This window comes from Carassius gibelio, chromosome A21 (assembly GCF_023724105.1).
Source record: "Carassius gibelio isolate Cgi1373 ecotype wild population from Czech Republic chromosome A21, carGib1.2-hapl.c, whole genome shotgun sequence".
Classification (NCBI taxonomy): Eukaryota; Metazoa; Chordata; class Actinopteri; order Cypriniformes; family Cyprinidae; genus Carassius; species Carassius gibelio.
Window position 1 is genome coordinate 19,325,115 of NC_068391.1, and position 6,299 is coordinate 19,331,413.

Below are 6,299 nucleotides of genomic sequence, written 5' to 3' on the forward strand. Positions count from 1 at the left end.
CACTATCTTGTTTATTGCCCAGTGTTGGGCACTGGTGCTTTAGCAGAATACTGAAGCTATTAGTTTACAGCCAGGCTAATCATATCTAGCCCTAGAGGGCCACTGGCCTGCAGAGTTTAGCTCAGGAGCTTGCAACTCTGGCACTTGTTGTCCACTTGTAGAGTTTAGGTGCGTCCATGCCATGTTGTAATTACTGTTGTTACAAGATTAGGACTTGTAAAAAGCATTCACATCCTTGTAGAAGTCGTAACTACAACTTGTAAACTGGGAATTTTCTGAGAGCTGAAACGTATATCATGTAACCACTGTATCACCTGTTCACTGAAGATTCATATTTGGATTGATAGTGTTGCCATAGCAATGCATTATTTTGATTGAGAGGATGTGAACAGCTCCGACTAGAAAGTCACATGTTGCCATCTCGTAATCATGGTTATTATGACAGGATTTAGCTCAAACCTTGAGAAAACTCACCTCTCCATAACTTTATAGTAATCCTGAAGTCCTTAAAGCTTATTCAGGTGTATTTAATTAGGGTTGGAGCTAAACTCTGCAGGAAAGTGGACCTTGAGTGCCAGAGCTGATAATCCCTAGTTTAGCTCAAAGAATTTCACACAAATTGAGTGTAAACTGCAGATGCTGCATCCATTGCATTCACAATCTATTCTTAGTGACATTCCCCCAACTGGGAAACTCAGGAGTCGGGACTCAAATAAAATGTTTTCCACACGTAATTACAAGATTATAGAGGTGTTCAAGTGCTTTCAATCTACAAAAAAGAAAAAAATAAATAAAATGAAAAACATTCTAATACTTATTCACCATGACTTTAAGCAGCAATACACTGCACTAAACAGTTACTTGATGTTTGCATCTTTAAACCCCTGTCCTGTTCCAGTATGGCTTTTCTCTTTTTGATTTTGATTTAACCACAATGTAAAACTATCCCTCTGGTCACTAGCAACACAGAACATAAAATTGAAAAACAAACTCTTGGTTATGTATGTAACATTGGATCCTTTAGTAGGGAACAAGACGCTTTGTTACTAGTAGATGCTATGGAAACACCCTGCAGATGTGACTATTGTCTGAAGTATGTATCAGAAATTAAAGACATTCTTTTTAAATGCATATTGTAGCTTTTTATTGAGCCAAAATATATATGATGAATGCAATATATACAAAAATGTGCATGGTGCTTAATAATATTTCCTTTTTATTATATTTTCGTATAAAATACATTTCATACCCAAACTTGGGGTATAGCCTTGCATGATAGTAACAAATGTGAGTGAACACGACTCAAATATCCTCTGAAGACATACCCCTTAAATGATCCTGACCGATGCCAAAGAACCACCATAAATCATTGTTGAATGTTTCCACTATTATATAGTAGGGGCGCTTTACATTTGCTTGCTTGTTTGTTTTTGGTTTAAAATCAAAGGCTCTGTTTTTTTATTTTTTTAATGCAGGTTCAGATATTCACAAATAACAAAATATTCTGGAGGACATGAAAGTTTTTTGGAAATGATAAAAAATGCTGGCGGTAAAAGACTTAAGTGTAGCTTAAGCTGAGAAGTGCATGCAGAAAAAGTGCTTGAAGGAATGCAAGCACTGAACCAACTAGGCAGTTAACTGGATCGAGATCATGCTCTCAGCACCACTGATTCAAATAGTAGGGGTGCACTTGTATTCAAATACAGGGGGCTTTTGGATTTAATATGGCCTTTTTAATATCTAACCAACAAGAGACACACTTTGTTTTCCCACACTGTGATAAGAACTACTGGAAGCAGATCTTGGGAAGGCATTTAAGCAGGCCAGCGTCCACACACGATAGTGATGGAAGAGAAAGAGAATCAAAAGAGGAAGTTGGCTGCCCCTGCTAGGTTGACCCTCTGTCAAATTGGACACATGGTCTGAGGTTGCAGCCTCCATTCTCTGGGCCTTATACCCTTGCCTCCAGATTCAACTGACCTGGGATATACACTGCCCTTAGTGCAAAAAACTTGTTATGCACCAAAAGAAGAATGTGCCATACTAACCTCCACATAGGGCTTTATGTACTTGATTATCAGCATGTAACGACTGTCTGGAAGGCCCACAGGCAAACTGGAAAAAAAGGTAAAAATCTCCAGGAAATGAATGTGCCATTGGAGATGATTGCTCTTCCAGACTCCATAGGTTGAGTGTCCTTCATAAATTACACCCCAACATACTGGTGAGGAATCTGTCATAACTGTCTTGCACTAACAGATTCCACTCAAAGGTACACGCGGTCAAAAACTGGGGTTGTTTCAAGGTAACATGGTCTGATAGCATCTGAGTATAACCCAGATGCAGTGAGGAAGACCTACTTGAATGTTGACACACCACTGAAATGAAGCAGACTCAACAGTACCACAGGTGAAGGCACTCCTATTGCTGAATTGTTTTAAAAAAAGAAAAAAAAAAAGAAACAGCTGGACTCAAGCAGCTCTTGTGTTGTGCATAAGTTCAGTTCTACCCCAAGAAATATGGTCTGTTGCCTTATCCAAAAAAAATAAATAAAAAAATACTTTGTACTTTGATGTCAACACTGATCAGCCTGTGCATTGCAAACAAAACAAACACCTGGATATATTGGGTCATAGGTCTTCAACCCTGCTCCTGTTGACCCACTGTGCTGCAGAGCTCAGCTCCAACCCTAATCAAACACACCTGAACCAGATAACCAAGGTCTTCAGGATCACTTGTAAAGTCACAGGCCAGGTGTGCTGAAACAAGTGTAAAATAAACTTTGCAGGACAGTGGGTCCCCAGGAGCAGTAGGCAATATAGAATTCCTGGCCAGTACGTGTCTAGAAAAGAAAAGGGCATGTATGGTCACCCTATACCAGAGTATCCAGGCTGAAAAGAAGAATGAAAATTAAAACATTTTGCTCCTAAATGCAAATCTGATACAAATGTTAAAGTGCATCTGGTTGTTGAAACCACATATGTAAATTTTACTCCTCCCAAAATATTAAAATAACAAAAGAGTTGGAGCATGTTATTGGCTATATAACATTAGTCAGACTGTACTTATGCAACACGCATTGCTGCGGATGAACAGCTGAGCATCTCTACACTAAGCTGAATTGAAGATCAGTTTTTTTATCCACTTTGCGATGACACATGCATGTGGCAAAGTGTAAATGGAATAAAGTGTAAATGGAAATCAGTTCGCTTCAGCGCTTCACGTCTGATTTGTGTCCTATGAATTGACTAGGTGGAGCTTTTCCAAAAAAAAAAAAAAAAAAAAAAAACCCTATGGTCCTAGAAACTGAGGACCTGGATTTGCTTTAATATAGCATTGGGAGCAGCTAAGGAGCTAAGAAGCTCTACTGTAATTACACCGTATGAGAGCGATATCTAGAGGCCAAATCACTGACACCTCATGCTGTTTGTTTTGACATGTGAGGCTGTGTGCTGCGCAAAGTGGGACACTTTAGATGCAGATTTAAAACATTGACAACTAAACCATACATATATGGTGCACGTTTTCATCATTATAGAATAATTAATTTGTTTGACCAGATGCTGCATTAGTGGAGAACAGCAGTTTGACAGAGTGAGGCGACTTGCCTTTTGTTTCCAGCCTTCACTACGGTTTCCATAGTCTGACCTTAGATGGGACTTACCATTATCTTCAAGTACGCTTGATTTCTCTCACTGACACTGAGTTCAGGACAGTGGCTCTCATGTGAATAATAAGCCTTGTATATTGCAAGACCTGACACATCTAGGTTATGAAACACTTTTTTGTGTAGTTTGAGTAACTTAGTTTTGTCGTTTCTGCGTAATTTTACAAGGAGTTCTGTAGGGATGCGTGACGGTTTTTGCCTTTCCAAGCTACAAGATATGTGGGCCACATTCTGGAAGCAACACAGCACTTCTGGGACTTCTCATTCAAGAGGATGTCTTCATGCACACTGACCTGACCTTTGTGCACATCCTGTGCTCATTTTTATATTTTTTTTTTATTCTTTCCTTCTTCCACTTCTACAACCCTTGAAATGTCTTGTTCTTACTTGAAGTTCTCAAATATGAGGAAACATTAAAGTACATCAGAGGTGCAGGGGTAATTCCCAAAGGGAGTCTTCAGTTTGTAAAGATTCCAAGTCGTGTATGAATGTGAGCCTCAATCTTTAATGCATATTAAATCAGAAATGTGAACAAATCTGACACATTAACGAAACAAATGCATAAAATCAGAGTATTATGACCTCAGCGCCTCTATCTCAAAAGGAAGTGATATTGGAAGCAGTTTCTGTTATTGGAAGCAGATTTTCTTTTCTTTTTTTTTTTCTTTTTTTTTTGTCTAACATTTCAATTTTGAGCCTGCATCTGAATAATTAATGTCAATCTCTTTTTAAAAGTATACCTTTGACTAAGAGAGCACTGAAGCTCTTATCAGTTTATCACCAGTTAATTTGATTTATTTTTTTGCTAGTATCATGCAGCTACAGTCAAAACACAACTGAGTATCTTACCTCAGAATCTCTCTGAGGGCTTCGGCAGGGCTTTAGCATGGCGTTTAGTATTCTAGCTGCATAGGTACGCATGATTACTTGATCATGTGGGCTGAGCTTCGGCTGGTGGATGAGTGTTGGGGTTCTATGGAGAGGGGGTAAATAGGCCAGGCTAATCCACAGCATTTAAACCAAGAGTATGATTGGGTGTGCTGGAGAAAAGAAAGCAATACATAACAAAGGAAATCCAATGAAAGCAAACAATAATGGGACCTTTTCTGCTGCCTTTGTTAATTGAGAGATATGTAGACCTATGCATTGGGCAGATTTAAAGGCTACTTGGAACTCTACATACAAAGAGTTCACGGAGAAGGAACTCTTCTTTTGTTGTATATTTGATGAGCCAATTACTGAAGTAAAGGCTATCGTATTTGTCAATGTGTTTATTTAGTTACTATGCAGGTGTATTCCTTAGCATGTCAAAATTGTGTCATAGGATACATGAGAGTCAGCACATTATATACGGTGTGAATCATTATGTTCAGTAGGGAATATAAACGTAATTGTAATAGAACACACACACACACACACACACACACACACACACACACAGTCCAATTAAATATATGCTGAAATATTTTACATTTAGATTACATTTGGTATCTAACGCTCACTTAAAATAGTAGGAGAGAAAAATAGTATACATTTTTAAGGTCATTCACTGGTTATAAGACATAACCTATTAACTTGGCTAGTTACAAATTATATCCCAAAAATGCATAAATGGAAGACATTGTATTGAATTTATCCTCTGCAACTTGGTTTGCCAGTGGACTTTTTTATTAACAATAAAACAACTGGATAGCTAAATTTTGCATAGCATGAAAAACATTTATGTTATGATTTCAAATAAAGTCACACTTTACATTACTTTAAAGGGTACATAACATACACAGTTTCACCTAATCGCATGTTATTATTGAGTACCTATAGAGTAGTACTGCATCCTTCATATCTCCAAAAAGTCTTTAGTTTGATCAAATTTATAAAATAAAAACACAGCTTTCCTATTCTCTCCGGACAAAGCCGAGCTTGCCATGGGCGGAGCTATAATACTGATGTTTTGTGTTTTTTCCATTAACATATATTCTTATGTGCTGATTTCCAACAAAATACAGAAATCTGATGGAGTTGTACTTACATGAATGGGGGTTTTTAATCGCTGAGACCACTCCATTTTTTATTAGCAAATGATGTGCAAATCCAGCATCGACCTGGGCCTTTTTTAGAAAACATTTGAGTAACGCTGGGTTCTTTGGGAAGCTGAATATGTTAAACTTTCCCTCACATCCAAAAACACACTTATTTGGAGACATTCTCGAACAAATCCTATGCAGCGCTTCTAACGTTTTCCCAACGAAGCTTGTTGATGGGCACGGTCTCGCTCTCCTCTGGTCATGATTTATGAGTGATATGTTGATATTTTTATCCATGTTTTGTAGATTCAGTTATAAACAATTGATTAAAAGTGATTAGATGATGATTAACCAATAATTTACAAAACATGACTATATGTTCACAAATGTTTATAAATATGCTAACGATTTACAAATATGTCATAAGTTATCTTAAAAAAATGCATTATGTAATAATTAAACAAATCCTTAATAAATGGTTAATACCTTTTTTAAGTTAAGTGGTTGCAAAACAAATTTATTTTAACTAATTTAAATAATAAAAAAAGTTATTTCAGCTTAATGTATTTATTTAAAAGTAGCTCAAATAAATTGATTGCAACCACTTA